Here is an 18725-nt window from a genome sequence, read left to right on the forward strand (position 1 = left end):
AGCATGAGTTTGCAACTACTTTACTTTTGGAGAAAATTCAAAACATTCATTATTCAATAGAGCCCAATAGCAAAAACCAGCGTTTTGAATGAAGAATCACATTTCTTGGTAGAATCATGCAGGATTGAAATTTTTGATGGTTTTTTACTCCTCTCAACAGCCCAAACAAGTTTCTAAAAGGATGAGTTTGCAACTACTTTACTTTTGGAGAAAATTCAAAACATTCATTATTCAATAGGGCCCAAACTATCAAAAACCAGCGGTTTCAATGAACACACATTTCTTGGTAGAATCATGCAGGACTGAAATTTTTGATGTTTTTCTACTCCTCTCATGAGCCCAAACAAGTCTCTAAAAGCATGAGTTTGCAACTACTTTACTTTTGGAGAAAATTCAAAACATTCATTATTCAATAGAGCCCAATAGCAAAAACCAGCGTTTTGAATGAAGAATCACATTTCTTGGTAGAATCATGCAGGATTGAAATTTTTGATGGTTTTTTACTCCTCTCAACAGCCCAAACAAGTTTCTAAAAGGATGAGTTTGCAACTACTTTACTTTTGGAGAAAATTCAAAACATTCATTATTCAATAGGGCCCAAACTATCAAAAACCAGCGGTTTGAATGAACACATTTCTTGGTAGAATCATGCAGGACTGAAATTTTTGATGTTTTTCTACTCCTCTCATGAGCCCAAACAAGTCTCTAAAAGCATGAGTTTGCAACTACTTTACTTTTGGAGAAAATTCAAAACATTCACTATTCAATAGAGCCCAATAGCAAAAATCAGGTTTTGAATGAAGAATCACATTTCTTGGTAGAATCATGCAAGATTGAAATTTTTGATGGTTTTTTACTCCTCTCAACAGCCCAAACAAGTTTCTAAAAGGATGAGTTTGCAACTACTTTACTTTTGGAGAAAATTCAAAACATTCATTAATCAATAGGGCCCAAACTATCAAAAACCAGCGGTTTCAATGAACACACATTTCTTGGTAGAATCATGCAGGACTGAAATTTTTGATGTTTTTCTACTCCTCTCATGAGCCCAAACAAGTCTCTAAAAGCATGAGTTTGCAACTACTTTACTTTTGGAGAAAATTCAAAACATTCATTATTCAATAGAGCCCAATAGCAAAAACCAGCGTTTTGAATGAAGAATCACATTTCTTGGTAGAATCATGCAGGATTGAAATTTTTGATGGTTTTTTACTCCTCTCAACAGCCCAAACAAGTTTCTAAAAGGATGAGTTTGCAACTACTTTACTTTTGGAGAAAATTCAAAACATTCATTATTCAATAGGGCCCAAACTATCAAAAACCAGCGGTTTCAATGAACACACATTTCTTGGTAGAATCATGCAGGACTGAAATTTTTGATGTTTTTCTACTCCTCTCATGAGCCCAAACAAGTCTCTAAAAGCATGAGTTTGCAACTACTTTACTTTTGGAGAAAATTCAAAACATTCATTATTCAATAGAGCCCAATAGCAAAAACCAGCGTTTTGAATGAAGAATCACATTTCTTGGTAGAATCATGCAGGATTGAAATTTTTGATGGTTTTTTACTCCTCTCAACAGCCCAAACAAGTTTCTAAAAGGATGAGTTTGCAACTACTTTACTTTTGGAGAAAATTCAAAACATTCATTATTCAATAGGGCCCAAACTATCAAAAACCAGCGGTTTCAATGAACACACATTTCTTGGTAGAATCATGCAGGACTGAAATTTTTGATGTTTTTCTACTCCTCTCATGAGCCCAAACAAGTCTCTAAAAGCATGAGTTTGCAACTACTTTACTTTTGGAGAAAATTCAAAACATTCATTATTCAATAGAGCCCAATAGCAAAAACCAGCGTTTTGAATGAAGAATCACATTTCTTGGTAGAATCATGCAGGATTGAAATTTTTGATGGTTTTTTACTCCTCTCAACAGCCCAAACAAGTTTCTAAAAGGATGAGTTTGTAACTACTTTACTTTTGGAGAAAATTCAAAACATTCATTATTCAATAGGGCCCAAACTATCAAAAACCAGCGGTTTGAATCAACACACATTTCTTGGTAGAATCATGCAGGACTGAAATTTTTGATGTTTTTCTACTCCTCTCATGAGCCCAAACAAGTCTCTAAAAGCATGAGTTTGCAACTACTTTACTTTTGGAGAAAATTCAAAACATTCACTATTCAATAGAGCCCAATAGCAAAAATCAGGTTTTGAATGAAGAATCACATTTCTTGGTAAAATCATGCAGGATTGAAATTTTTGATGGTTTTTTACTCCTCTCAACAGCCCAAACAAGTTTCTAAAAGGATGAGTTTGCAACTACTTTACTTTTGGAGAAAATTCAAAACATTCATTATTCAATAGGGCCCAAACTATCAAAAACCAGCCGTTTCAATGAACACACATTTCTTGGTAGAATCATGCAGGACTGAAATTTTTGATGTTTTTCTACTCCTCTCATGAGCCCAAACAAGTCTCTAAAAGCATGAGTTTGCAACTACTTTACTTTTGGAGAAAATTCAAAACATTCATTATTCAATAGAGCCCAATAGCAAAAACCAGCGTTTTGAATGAAGAATCACATTTCTTGGTAGAATCATGCAGGATTGAAATTTTTGATGGTTTTTTACTCCTCTCAACAGCCCAAACAAGTTTCTAAAAGGATGAGTTTGCAACTACTTTACTTTTGGAGAAAATTCAAAACATTCATTATTCAATAGGTCCCAAACTATCAAAAACCAGCGGTTTGAATGAACACATTTCTTGGTAGAATCATGCAGGACTGAAATTTTTGATGTTTTTCTACTCCTCTCATGAGCCCAAACAAGTCTCTAAAAGCATGAGTTTGCAACTACTTTACTTTTGGAGAAAATTCAAAACATTCATTATTCAATAGGGCCCAAACTATCAAAAACCAGCGGTTTGAATCAACACACATTTCTTGGTAGAATCATGCAGGACTGAAATTTTTGATGTTTTTCTACTCCTCTCATGAGCCCAAACAAGTCTCTAAAAGCATGAGTTTGCAACTACTTTACTTTTGGAGAAAATTCAAAACATTCATTATTCAATAAAGCCCAATAGCAAAAAACAGCGTTTTGAATGAAGAATCACATTTCTTGGTAGAATCATGCAGGATTGAAATTTTTGATGGTTTTTTACTCCTCTCAACAGCCCAAACAAGTTTCTAAAAGGATGAGTTTGCAACTACTTTACTTTTGGAGAAAATTCAAAACATTCATTATTCAATAGGGCCCAAACTATCAAAAACCAGCCGTTTCAATGAACACACATGTCTTGGTAGAATCATGCAGGACTGAAATTTTTGATGTTTTTCTACTCATCTCATGAGCCCAAACAAGTCTCTAAAAGCATGAGTTTGCAACTACTTTACTTTTGGAGAAAATTCAAAACATTCATTATTCAATAGAGCCCAATAGCAAAAACCAGCGTTTTGAATGAAGAATCACATTTCTTGGTAGAATCATGCAGGATTGAAATTTTTGATGGTTTTTTACTCCTCTCAACAGCCCAAACAAGTTTCTAAAAGGATGAGTTTGCAACTACTTTACTTTTGGAGAAAATTCAAAACATTCATTATTCAATAGGGCCCAAACTATCAAAAACCAGCGGTTTCAATGAACACACATTTCTTGGTAGAATCATGCAGGACTGAAATTTTTGATGTTTTTCTACTCCTCTCATGAGCCCAAACAAGTCTCTAAAAGCATGAGTTTGCAACTATTTACTTTTGGAGAAAATTCAAAACATTCATTATTCAATAGAGCCCAATAGCAAAAACCAGCGTTTTGAATGAAGAATCACATTTCTTGGTAGAATCATGCAGGATTGAAATTTTTGATGGTTTTTTACTCCTCTCAACAGCCCAAACAAGTTTCTAAAAGGATGAGTTTGTAACTACTTTACTTTTGGAGAAAATTCAAAACATTCATTATTCAATAGGGCCCAAACTATCAAAAACCAGCGGTTTGAATCAACACACATTTCTTGGTAGAATCATGCAGGACTGAAATTTTTGATGTTTTTCTACTCCTCTCATGAGCCCAAACAAGTCTCTAAAAGCATGAGTTTGCAACTACTTTACTTTTGGAGAAAATTCAAAACATTCACTATTCAATAGAGCCCAATAGCAAAAATCAGGTTTTGAATGAAGAATCACATTTCTTGGTAGAATCATGCAAGATTTAAATTTTTGATGGTTTTTTACTCCTCTCAACAGCCCAAACAAGTTTCTAAAAGGATGAGTTTGCAACTACTTTACTTTTGGAGAAAATTCAAAACATTCATTATTCAATAGGGCCCAAACTATCAAAAACCAGCGGTTTCAATGAACACACATTTCTTGGTAGAATCATGCAGGACTGAAATTTTTGATGTTTTTCTACTCCTCTCATGAGCCCAAACAAGTCTCTAAAAGCATGAGTTTGCAACTACTTTACTTTTGGAGAAAATTCAAAACATTCATTATTCAATAGAGCCCAATAGCAAAAACCAGCGTTTTGAATGAAGAATCACATTTCTTGGTAGAATCATGCAGGATTGAAATTTTTGATGGTTTTTTACTCCTCTCAACAGCCCAAACAAGTTTCTAAAAGGATGAGTTTGCAACTACTTTACTTTTGGAGAAAATTCAAAACATTCATTATTCAATAGGGCCCAAACTATCAAAAACCAGCGGTTTCAATGAACACACATTTCTTGGTAGAATCATGCAGGACTGAAATTTTTGATGTTTTTCTACTCCTCTCATGAGCCCAAACAAGTCTCTAAAAGCATGAGTTTGCAACTACTTTACTTTTGGAGAAAATTCAAAACATTCATTATTCAATAGGGCCCAAACTATCAAAAACCAGCGGTTTGAATCAACACACATTTCTTGGTAGAATCATGCAGGACTGAAATTTTTGATGTTTTTCTACTCCTCTCATGAGCCCAAACAAGTCTCTAAAAGCATGAGTTTGCAACTACTTTACTTTTGGAGAAAATTCAAAACATTCATTATTCAATAAAGCCCAATAGCAAAAAACAGCGTTTTGAATGAAGAATCACATTTCTTGGTAGAATCATGCAGGATTGAAATTTTTGATGGTTTTTTACTCCTCTCAACAGCCCAAACAAGTTTCTAAAAGGATGAGTTTGCAACTACTTTACTTTTGGAGAAAATTCAAAACATTCATTATTCAATAGGGCCCAAACTATCAAAAACCAGCCGTTTCAATGAACACACATGTCTTGGTAGAATCATGCAGGACTGAAATTTTTGATGTTTTTCTACTCATCTCATGAGCCCAAACAAGTCTCTAAAAGCATGAGTTTGCAACTATTTACTTTTGTAGAAAATTCAAAACATTCATTATTCAATAGAGCCCAATAGCAAAAACCAGCGTTTTGAATGAAGAATCACATTTCTTGGTAGAATCATGCAGGATTGAAATTTTTGATGGTTTTTTACTCCTCTCAACAGCCCAAACAAGTTTCTAAAAGGATGAGTTTGTAACTACTTTACTTTTGGAGAAAATTCAAAACATTCATTATTCAATAGGGCCCAAACTATCAAAAACCAGCGGTTTGAATCAACACACATTTCTTGGTAGAATCATGCAGGACTGAAATTTTTGATGTTTTTCTACTCCTCTCATGAGCCCAAACAAGTCTCTAAAAGCATGAGTTTGCAACTACTTTACTTTTGGAGAAAATTCAAAACATTCACTATTCAATAGAGCCCAATAGCAAAAATCAGGTTTTGAATGAAGAATCACATTTCTTGGTAGAATCATGCAAGATTGAAATTTTTGATGGTTTTTTACTCCTCTCAACAGCCCAAACAAGTTTCTAAAAGGATGAGTTTGCAACTACTTTACTTTTGGAGAAAATTCAAAACATTCATTATTCAATAGGGCCCAAACTATCAAAAACCAGCGGTTTCAATGAACACACATTTCTTGGTAGAATCATGCAGGACTGAAATTTTTGATGTTTTTCTACTCCTCTCATGAGCCCAAACAAGTCTCTAAAAGCATGAGTTTGCAACTACTTTACTTTTGGAGAAAATTCAAAACATTCATTATTCAATAGAGCCCAATAGCAAAAACCAGCGTTTTGAATGAAGAATCACATTTCTTGGTAGAATCATGCAGGATTGAAATTTTTGATGGTTTTTTACTCCTCTCAACAGCCCAAACAAGTTTCTAAAAGGATGAGTTTGCAACTACTTTACTTTTGGAGAAAATTCAAAACATTCATTATTCAATAGGGCCCAAACTATCAAAAACCAGCGGTTTCAATGAACACACATTTCTTGGTAGAATCATGCAGGACTGAAATTTTTGATGTTTTTCTACTCCTCTCATGAGCCCAAACAAGTCTCTAAAAGCATGAGTTTGCAACTACTTTACTTTTGGAGAAAATTCAAAACATTCATTATTCAATAGGGCCCAAACTATCAAAAACCAGCGGTTTGAATCAACACACATTTCTTGGTAGAATCATGCAGGACTGAAATTTTTGATGTTTTTCTACTCCTCTCATGAGCCCAAACAAGTCTCTAAAAGCATGAGTTTGCAACTACTTTACTTTTGGAGAAAATTCAAAACATTCATTATTCAATAAAGCCCAATAGCAAAAAACAGCGTTTTGAATGAAGAATCACATTTCTTGGTAGAATCATGCAGGATTGAAATTTTTGATGGTTTTTTACTCCTCTCAACAGCCCAAACAAGTTTCTAAAAGGATGAGTTTGCAACTACTTTACTTTTGGAGAAAATTCAAAACATTCATTATTCAATAGGGCCCAAACTATCAAAAACCAGCCGTTTCAATGAACACACATGTCTTGGTAGAATCATGCAGGACTGAAATTTTTGATGTTTTTCTACTCATCTCATGAGCCCAAACAAGTCTCTAAAAGCATGAGTTTGCAACTAATTTACTTTTGGAGAAAATTCAAAACATTCATTATTCAATAGAGCCCAATAGCAAAAACCAGCGTTTTGAATGAAGAATCACATTTCTTGGTAGAATCATGCAGGATTAAAATTTTTGATGGTTTTTTACTCCTCTCAACAGCCCAAACAAGTTTCTAAAAGGATGAGTTTGCAACTACTTTACTTTTGGAGAAAATTCAAAACATTCATTATTCAATAGGGCCCAAACTATCAAAAACCAGCGGTTTGAATGAACACATTTCTTGGTAGAATCATGCAGGACTGAAATTTTTGATGTTTTTCTACTCCTCTCATGAGCCCAAACAAGTCTCTAAAAGCATGAGTTTGCAACTACTTTACTTTTGGAGAAAATTCAAAACATTCACTATTCAATAGAGCCCAATAGCAAAAATCAGGTTTTGAATGAAGAATCACATTTCTTGGTAAAATCATGCAGGATTGAAATTTTTGATGGTTTTTTACTCCTCTCAGCAGCCCAAACAAGTTTCTAAAAGGATGAGTTTGCAACTACTTTACTTTTGGAGAAAATTCAAAACATTCATTATTCAATAGGGCCCAAACTATCAAAAACCAGCGGTTTCAATGAACACACATTTCTTGGTAGAATCATGCAGGACTGAAATTTTTGATGTTTTTCTACTCCTCTCATCAGCCCAAACAAGTCTCTAAAAGCATGAGTTTGCAACTACTTTACTTTTGGAGAAAATTCAAAACATTCATTATTCAATAGAGCCCAATAGCAAAAACCATGGTTTTGAATGAAGAATCACATTTCTTGGTAGAATCATGCAGGATTGAAATTTTTGATGGTTTTTTACTCCTCTCAACAGCCCAAACAAGTTTCTAAAAGGATGAGTTTGCAACTACTTTACTTTTGGAGAAAATTCAAAACATTCATTATTCAATAGGGCCCAAACTATCAAAAACCAGCGGTTTGAATGAACACATTTCTTGGTAGAATCATGCAGGACTGAAATTTTTGATGTTTTTCTACTCCTTTCATGAGCCCAAACAAGTCTCTAAAAGCAAGAGTTTGCAACTACTTTACTTTTGGAGAAAATTCAAAACATTCACTATTCAATAGAGCCCAATAGCAAAAATCAGGTTTTGAATGAAGAATCACATTTCTTGGTAAAATCATGCAGGATTGTAATTTTTGATGGTTTTTTACTCCTCTCAACAGCCCAAACAAGTTTCTAAAAGGATGAGTTTGCAACTACTTTACTTTTGGAGAAAATTCAAAACATTCATTATTCAATAGGGCCCAAACTATCAAAAACCAGCGGTTTCAATGAACACACATTTCTTGGTAGAATCATGCAGGACTGAAATTTTTGATGTTTTTCTACTCCTCTCATGAGCCCAAACAAGTCTCTAAAAGCATGAGTTTGCAACTACTTTACTTTTGGAGAAAATTCAAAACATTCATTATTCAATAGAGCCCAATAGCAAAAACCATGGTTTTGAATGAAGAATCACATTTCTTGGTAGAATCATGCTGGATTGAAATTTTTGATGGTTTTTTACTCCTCTCAACAGCCCAAACAAGTTTCTAAAAGGATGAGTTTGCAACTACTTTACTTTTGGAGAAAATTCAAAACATTCATTATTCAATAGGGCCCAAACTATCAAAAACCAGCGGTTTCAATGAACACACATTTCTTGGTAGAATCATGCAGGACTGAAATTTTTGATGTTTTTCTACTCCTCTCATGAGCCCAAACAAGTCTCTAAAAGCATGAGTTTGCAACTACTTTACTTTTGGAGAAAATTCAAAACATTCATTATTCAATAGAGCCCAATAGCAAAAACCAGCGTTTTGAATGAAGAATCACATTTCTTGGTAGAATCATGCAGGATTGAAATTTTTGATGGTTTTTTACTCCTCTCAACAGCCCAAACAAGTTTCTAAAAGGATGAGTTTGCAACTACTTTACTTTTGGAGAAAATTCAAAACATTCATTATTCAATAGGGCCCAAACTATCAAAAACCAGCGGTTTCAATGAACACACATTTCTTGGTAGAATCATGCAGGACTGAAATTTTTGATGTTTTTCTACTCCTCTCATGAGCCCAAACAAGTCTCTAAAAGCATGAGTTTGCAACTACTTTACTTTTGGAGAAAATTCAAAACATTCATTATTCAATAGAGCCCAATAGCAAAAACCAGCGTTTTGAATGAAGAATCACATTTCTTGGTAGAATCATGCAGGATTGAAATTTTTGATGGTTTTTTACTCCTCTCAACAGCCCAAACAAGTTTCTAAAAGGATGAGTTTGCAACTACTTTACTTTTGGAGAAAATTCAAAACATTCATTATTCAATAGGGCCCAAACTATCAAAAACCAGCCGTTTCAATGAACACACATGTCTTGGTAGAATCATGCAGGACTGAAATTTTTGATGTTTTTCTACTCCTCTCATGAGCCCAAACAAGTCTCTAAAAGCATGAGTTTGCAACTACTTTACTTTTGGAGAAAATTCAAAACATTCACTATTCAATAGAGCCCAATAGCAAAAATCAGGTTTTGAATGAAGAATCACATTTCTTGGTAGAATCATGCAAGATTGAAATTTTTGATGGTTTTTTACTCCTCTCAACAGCCCAAACAAGTTTCTAAAAGGATGAGTTTGCAACTACTTTACTTTTGGAGAAAATTCAAAACATTCATTATTCAATAGGGCCCAAACTATCAAAAACCAGCGGTTTCAATGAACACACATTTCTTGGTAGAATCATGCAGGACTGAAATTTTTGATGTTTTTCTACTCCTCTCATGAGCCCAAACAAGTCTCTAAAAGCATGAGTTTGCAACTACTTTACTTTTGGAGAAAATTCAAAACATTCATTATTCAATAGGGCCCAAACTATCAAAAACCAGCGGTTTGAATCAACACACATTTCTTGGTAGAATCATGCAGGACTGAAATTTTTGATGTTTTTCTACTCCTCTCATGAGCCCAAACAAGTCTCTAAAAGCATGAGTTTGCAACTACTTTACTTTTGGAGAAAATTCAAAACATTCATTATTCAATAGAGCCCAATAGCAAAAACCAGCGTTTTGAATGAAGAATCACATTTCTTGGTAGAATCATGCAGGATGGAAATTTTTGATGGTTTTTTACTCCTCTCAACAGCCCAAACAAGTTTCTAAAAGGATGAGTTTGCAACTACTTTACTTTTGGAGAAAATTCAAAACATTCTTTATTCAATAGGGCCCAAACTATCAAAAACCAGCGGTTTCAATGAACACACATTTCTTGGTAGAATCATGCAGGACTGAAATTTTTGATGTTTTTCTACTCCTCTCATGAGCCCAAACAAGTCTCTAAAAGCATGAGTTTGCAACTACTTTACTTTTGGAGAAAATTCAAAACATTCATTATTCAATAGAGCCCAATAGCAAAAACCAGCGTTTTGAATGAAGAATCACATTTCTTGGTAGAATCATGCAGGATTGAAATTTTTGATGGTTTTTTACTCCTCTCAACAGCCCAAACAAGTTTCTAAAAGGATGAGTTTGTAACTACTTTACTTTTGGAGAAAATTCAAAACATTCATTATTCAATAGGGCCCAAACTATCAAAAACCAGCGGTTTGAATGAACACATTTCTTGGTAGAATCATGCAGGACTGAAATTTTTGATGTTTTTCTACTCCTCTCATGAGCCCAAACAAGTCTCTAAAAGCATGAGTTTGCAACTACTTTACTTTTGGAGAAAATTCAAAACATTCACTATTCAATAGAGCCCAATAGCAAAAATCAGGTTTTGAATGAAGAATCACATTTCTTGGTAAAATCATGCAGGATTGAAATTTTTGATGGTTTTTTACTCCTCTCAACAGCCCAAACAAGTTTCTAAAAGGATGAGTTTGCAACTACTTTACTTTTGGAGAAAATTCAAAACATTCATTATTCAATAGGGCCCAAACTATCAAAAACCAGCGGTTTGAATCAACACACATTTCTTGGTAGAATCATGCAGGACTGAAATTTTTGATGTTTTTCTACTCCTCTCATGAGCCCAAACAAGTCTCTAAAAGCATGAGTTTGCAACTACTTTACTTTTGGAGAAAATTCAAAACATTCATTATTCAATAGAGCCCAATAGCAAAAACCAGCGTTTTGAATGAAGAATCACATTTCTTGGTAGAATCATGCAGGATTGAAATTTTTGATGGTTTTTTACTCCTCTCAACAGCCCAAACAAGTTTCTAAAAGGATGAGTTTGCAACTACTTTACTTTTGGAGAAAATTCAAAACATTCATTATTCAATAGGGCCCAAACTATCAAAAACCAGCCGTTTCAATGAACACACATGTCTTGGTAGAATCATGCAGGACTGAAATTTTTGATGTTTTTCTACTCATCTCATGAGCCCAAACAAGTCTCTAAAAGCATGAGTTTGCAACTACTTTACTTTTGGAGAAAATTCAAAACATTCATTATTCAATAGAGCCCAATAGCAAAAACCAGCGTTTTGAATGAAGAATCACATTTCTTGGTAGAATCATGCAGGATTGAAATTTTTGATGGTTTTTTACTCCTCTCAACAGCCCAAACAAGTTTCTAAAAGGATGAGTTTGCAACTACTTTACTTTTGGAGAAAATTCAAAACATTCATTATTCAATAGGGCCCAAACTATCAAAAACCAGCGGTTTCAATGAACACACATTTCTTGGTAGAATCATGCAGGACTGAAATTTTTGATGTTTTTCTACTCCTCTCATGAGCCCAAACAAGTCTCTAAAAGCATGAGTTTGCAACTACTTTACTTTTGGAGAAAATTCAAAACATTCATTATTCAATAGAGCCCAATAGCAAAAACCAGCGTTTTGAATGAAGAATCACATTTCTTGGTAGAATCATGCAGGATTGAAATTTTTGATGGTTTTTTACTCCTCTCAACAGCCCAAACAAGTTTCTAAAAGGATGAGTTTGCAACTACTTTACTTTTGGAGAAAATTCAAAACATTCATTATTCAATAGGGCCCAAACTATCAAAAACCAGCGGTTTGAATGAACACATTTCTTGGTAGAATCATGCAGGACTGAAATTTTTGATGTTTTTCTACTCCTCTCATGAGCCCAAACAAGTCTCTAAAAGCATGAGTTTGCAACTACTTTACTTTTGGAGAAAATTCAAAACATTCACTATTCAATAGAGCCCAATAGCAAAAATCAGGTTTTGAATGAAGAATCACATTTCTTGGTAGAATCATGCAAGATTGAAATTTTTGATGGTTTTTTACTCCTCTCAACAGCCCAAACAAGTTTCTAAAAGGATGAGTTTGCAACTACTTTACTTTTGGAGAAAATTCAAAACATTCATTATTCAATAGGGCCCAAACTATCAAAAACCAGCGGTTTCAATGAACACACATTTCTTGGTAGAATCATGCAGGACTGAAATTTTTGATGTTTTTCTACTCCTCTCATGAGCCCAAACAAGTCTCTAAAAGCATGAGTTTGCAACTACTTTACTTTTGGAGAAAATTCAAAACATTCATTATTCAATAGGGCCCAAACTATCAAAAACCAGCGGTTTGAATCAACACACATTTCTTGGTAGAATCATGCAGGACTGAAATTTTTGATGTTTTTCTACTCCTCTCATGAGCCCAAACAAGTCTCTAAAAGCATGAGTTTGCAACTACTTTACTTTTGGAGAAAATTCAAAACATTCATTATTCAATAGAGCCCAATAGCAAAAACCAGCGTTTTGAATGAAGAATCACATTTCTTGGTAGAATCATGCAGGATTGAAATTTTTGATGGTTTTTTACTCCTCTCAACAGCCCAAACAAGTTTCTAAAAGGATGAGTTTGCAACTACTTTACTTTTGGAGAAAATTCAAAACATTCATTATTCAATAGGGCCCAAACTATCAAAAACCAGCGGTTTCAATGAACACACATTTCTTGGTAGAATCATGCAGGACTGAAATTTTTGATGTTTTTCTACTCCTCTCATGAGCCCAAACAAGTCTCTAAAAGCATGAGTTTGCAACTACTTTACTTTTGGAGAAAATTCAAAACATTCATTATTCAATAGAGCCCAATAGCAAAAACCAGCGTTTTGAATGAAGAATCACATTTCTTGGTAGAATCATGCAGGATTGAAATTTTTGATGGTTTTTTACTCCTCTCAACAGCCCAAACAAGTTTCTAAAAGGATGAGTTTGTAACTACTTTACTTTTGGAGAAAATTCAAAACATTCATTATTCAATAGGGCCCAAACAATCAAAAACCAGCGGTTTGAATCAACACACATTTCTTGGTAGAATCATGCAGGACTGAAATTTTTGATGTTTTTCTACTCCTCTCATGAGCCCAAACAAGTCTCTAAAAGCATGAGTTTGCAACTACTTTACTTTTGGAGAAAATTCAAAACATTCACTATTCAATAGAGCCCAATAGCAAAAATCAGGTTTTGAATGAAGAATCACATTTCTTGGTAAAATCATGCAGGACTGAAATTTTTGATGGTTTTTTACTCCTCTCAACAGCCCAAACAAGTTTCTAAAAGGATGAGTTTGCAACTACTTTACTTTTGGAGAAAATTCAAAACATTCATTATTCAATAGGGCCCAAACTATCAAAAACCAGCCGTTTCAATGAACACACATTTCTTGGTAGAATCATGCAGGACTGAAATTTTTGATGTTTTTCTACTCCTCTCATGAGCCCAAACAAGTCTCTAAAAGCATGAGTTTGCAACTACTTTACTTTTGGAGAAAATTCAAAACATTCATTATTCAATAGAGCCCAATAGCAAAAACCAGCGTTTTGAATGAAGAATCACATTTCTTGGTAGAATCATGCAGGATTGAAATTTTTGATGGTTTTTTACTCCTCTCAACAGCCCAAACAAGTTTCTAAAAGGATGAGTTTGCAACTACTTTACTTTTGGAGAAAATTCAAAACATTCATTATTCAATAGGTCCCAAACTATCAAAAACCAGCGGTTTGAATGAACACATTTCTTGGTAGAATCATGCAGGACTGAAATTTTTGATGTTTTTCTACTCCTCTCATGAGCCCAAACAAGTCTCTAAAAGCATGAGTTTGCAACTACTTTACTTTTGGAGAAAATTCAAAACATTCATTATTCAATAGGGCCCAAACTATCAAAAACCAGCGGTTTGAATCAACACACATTTCTTGGTAGAATCATGCAGGACTGAAATTTTTGATGTTTTTCTACTCCTCTCATGAGCCCAAACAAGTCTCTAAAAGCATGAGTTTGCAACTACTTTACTTTTGGAGAAAATTCAAAACATTCATTATTCAATAAAGCCCAATAGCAAAAAACAGCGTTTTGAATGAAGAATCACATTTCTTGGTAGAATCATGCAGGATTGAAATTTTTGATGGTTTTTTACTCCTCTCAACAGCCCAAACAAGTTTCTAAAAGGATGAGTTTGCAACTACTTTACTTTTGGAGAAAATTCAAAACATTCATTATTCAATAGGGCCCAAACTATCAAAAACCAGCCGTTTCAATGAACACACATGTCTTGGTAGAATCATGCAGGACTGAAATTTTTGATGTTTTTCTACTCATCTCATGAGCCCAAACAAGTCTCTAAAAGCATGAGTTTGCAACTAATTTACTTTTGGAGAAAATTCAAAACATTCATTATTCAATAGAGCCCAATAGCAAAAACCAGCGTTTTGAATGAAGAATCACATTTCTTGGTAGAATCATGCAGGATTGAAATTTTTGATGGTTTTTTACTCCTCTCAACAGCCCAAACAAGTTTCTAAAAGGATGAGTTTGCAACTACTTTACTTTTGGAGAAAATTCAAAACATTCATTATTCAATAGGGCCCAAACTATCAAAAACCAGCGGTTTGAATGAACACATTTCTTGGTAGAATCATGCAGGACTGAAATTTTTGATGTTTTTCTACTCCTCTCATGAGCCCAAACAAGTCTCTAAAAGCATGAGTTTGCAACTACTTTACTTTTGGAGAAAATTCAAAACATTCACTATTCAATAGAGCCCAATAGCAAAAATCAGGTTTTGAATGAAGAATCACATTTCTTGGTAAAATCATGCAGGATTGAAATTTTTGATGGTTTTTTACTCCTCTCAGCAGCCCAAACAAGTTTCTAAAAGGATGAGTTTGCAACTACTTTACTTTTGGAGAAAATTCAAAACATTCATTATTCAATAGGGCCCAAACTATCAAAAACCAGCGGTTTCAATGAACACACATTTCTTGGTAGAATCATGCAGGACTGAAATTTTTGATGTTTTTCTACTCCTCTCATGAGCCCAAACAAGTCTCTAAAAGCATGAGTTTGCAACTACTTTACTTTTGGAGAAAATTCAAAACATTCATTATTCAATAGAGCCCAATAGCAAAAACCAGCGTTTTGAATGAAGAATCACATTTCTTGGTAGAATCATGCAGGATTGAAATTTTTGATGGTTTTTTACTCCTCTCAACAGCCCAAACAAGTTTCTAAAAGGATGAGTTTGCAACTACTTTACTTTTGGAGAAAATTCAAAACATTCATTATTCAATAGGGCCCAAACTATCAAAAACCAGCGGTTTCAATGAACACACATTTCTTGGTAGAATCATGCAGGACTGAAATTTTTGATGTTTTTCTACTCCTCTCATGAGCCCAAACAAGTCTCTAAAAGCATGAGTTTGCAACTACTTTACTTTTGGAGAAAATTCAAAACATTCATTATTCAATAGGGCCCAAACTATCAAAAACCAGCGGTTTGAATCAACACACATTTCTTGGTAGAATCATGCAGGACTGAAATTTTTGATGTTTTTCTACTCCTCTCATGAGCCCAAACAAGTCTCTAAAAGCATGAGTTTGCAACTACTTTACTTTTGGAGAAAATTCAAAACATTCATTATTCAATAGAGCCCAATAGCAAAAACCAGCGTTTTGAATGAAGAATCACATTTCTTGGTAGAATCATGCAGGATTGAAATTTTTGATGGTTTTTTACTCCTCTCAACAGCCCAAACAAGTTTCTAAAAGGATGAGTTTGCAACTACTTTACTTTTGGAGAAAATTCAAAACATTCATTATTCAATAGGGCCCAAACTATCAAAAACCAGTGGTTTCAATGAACACACATTTCTTGGTAGAATCATGCAGGACTGAAATTTTTGATGTTTTTCTACTCCTCTCATGAGCCCAAACAAGTCTCTAAAAGCATGAGTTTGCAACTATTTACTTTTGGAGAAAATTCAAAACATTCATTATTCAATAGAGCCCAATAGCAAAAACCAGCGTTTTGAATGAAGAATCACATTTCTTGGTAGAATCATGCAGGATTGAAATTTTTGATGGTTTTTTACTCCTCTCAACAGCCCAAACAAGTTTCTAAAAGGATGAGTTTGTAACTACTTTACTTTTGGAGAAAATTCAAAACATTCATTATTCAATAGGGCCCAAACTATCAAAAACCAGCGGTTTGAATCAACACACATTTCTTGGTAGAATCATGCAGGACTGAAATTTTTGATGTTTTTCTACTCCTCTCATGAGCCCAAACAAGTCTCTAAAAGCATGAGTTTGCAACTACTTTACTTTTGGAGAAAATTCAAAACATTCACTATTCAATAGAGCCCAATAGCAAAAATCAGCTTTTGAATGAAGAATCACATTTCTTGGTAGAATCATGCAAGATTGAAATTTTTGATGGTTTTTTACTCCTCTCAACAGCCCAAACAAGTTTCTAAAAGGATGAGTTTGCAACTACTTTACTTTTGGAGAAAATTCAAAACATTCATTATTCAATAGGGCCCAAACTATCAAAAACCAGCGGTTTCAATGAACACACATTTCTTGGTAGAATCATGCAGGACTGAAATTTTTGATGTTTTTCTACTCCTCTCATGAGCCCAAACAAGTCTCTAAAAGCATGAGTTTGCAACTACTTTACTTTTGGAGAAAATTCAAAACATTCATTATTCAATAGAGCCCAATAGCAAAAACCAGCGTTTTGAATGAAGAATCACATTTCTTGGTAGAATCATGCAGGATTGAAATTTTTGATGGTTTTTTACTCCTCTCAACAGCCCAAACAAGTTTCTAAAAGGATGAGTTTGCAACTACTTTACTTTTGGAGAAAATTCAAAACATTCATTATTCAATAGGGCCCAAACTATCAAAAACCAGCGGTTTCAATGAACACACATTTCTTGGTAGAATCATGCAGGACTGAAATTTTTGATGTTTTTCTACTCCTCTCATGAGCCCAAACAAGTCTCTAAAAGCATGAGTTTGCAACTACTTTACTTTTGGAGAAAATTCAAAACATTCATTATTCAATAGGGCCCAAACTATCAAAAACCAGCGGTTTGAATCAACACACATTTCTTGGTAGAATCATGCAGGACTGAAATTTTTGATGTTTTTCTACTCCTCTCATGAGCCCAAACAAGTCTCTAAAAGCATGAGTTTGCAACTACTTTACTTTTGGAGAAAATTCAAAACATTCATTATTCAATAAAGCCCAATAGCAAAAAACAGCGTTTTGAATGAAGAATCACATTTCTTGGTAGAATCATGCAGGATTGAAATTTTTGATGGTTTTTTACTCCTCTCAACAGCCCAAACAAGTTTCTAAAAGGATGAGTTTGCAACTACTTTACTTTTGGAGAAAATTCAAAACATTCATTATTCAATAGGGCCCAAACTATCAAAAACCAGCCGTTTCAATGAACACACATGTCTTGGTAGAATCATGCAGGACTGAAATTTTTGATGTTTTTCTACACATCTCATGAGCCCAAACAAGTCTCTAAAAGCATGAGTTTGCAACTAATTTACTTTTGGAGAAAATTCAAAACATTCATTATTCAATAGAGCCCAATAGCAAAAACCAGCGTTTTGAATGAAGAATCACATTTCTTGGTAGAATCATGCAGGATTGAAATTTTTGATGGTTTTTTACTCCTCTCAACAGCCCAAACAAGTTTCTAAAAGGATGAGTTTGCAACTACTTTACTTTTGGAGAAAATTCAAAACATTCATTATTCAATAGGGCCCAAACTATCAAAAACCAGCGGTTTCAATGAACACACATTTCTTGGTAGAATCATGCAGGACTGAAATTTTTGATGTTTTTCTACTCCTCTCATGAGCCCAAACAAGTCTCTAAAAGCATGAGTTTGCAACTACTTTACTTTTGGAGAAAATTCAAAACATTCATTATTCAATAGGGCCCAAACTATCAAAAACCAGCGGTTTGAATCAACACACATTTCTTGGTAGAATCATGCAGGACTGAAATTTTTGATGTTTTTCTACTCCTCTCATGAGCCCAAACAAGTCTCTAAAAGCATGAGTTTGCAACTACTTTACTTTTGGAGAAAATTCAAAACATTCATTATTCAATAAAGCCCAATAGCAAAAAACAGCGTTTTGAATGAAGAATCACATTTCTTGGTAGAATCATGCAGGATTGAAATTTTTGATGGTTTTTTACTCCTCTCAACAGCCCAAACAAGTTTCTAAAAGGATGAGTTTGCAACTACTTTACTTTTGGAGAAAATTCAAAACATTCATTATTCAATAGGGCCCAAACTATCAAAAACCAGCCGTTTCAATGAACACACATGTCTTGGTAGAATCATGCAGGACTGAAATTTTTGATGTTTTTCTACTCATCTCATGAGCCCAAACAAGTCTCTAAAAGCATGAGTTTGCAACTAATTTACTTTTGGAGAAAATTCAAAACATTCATTATTCAATAGAGCCCA

Source organism: Dendrobates tinctorius, unplaced genomic scaffold (assembly GCF_039654945.1).
Source record: "Dendrobates tinctorius isolate UK_male_01 unplaced genomic scaffold, ASM3965494v1 ptg000125l, whole genome shotgun sequence".
Classification (NCBI taxonomy): domain Eukaryota; kingdom Metazoa; phylum Chordata; class Amphibia; order Anura; family Dendrobatidae; genus Dendrobates; species Dendrobates tinctorius.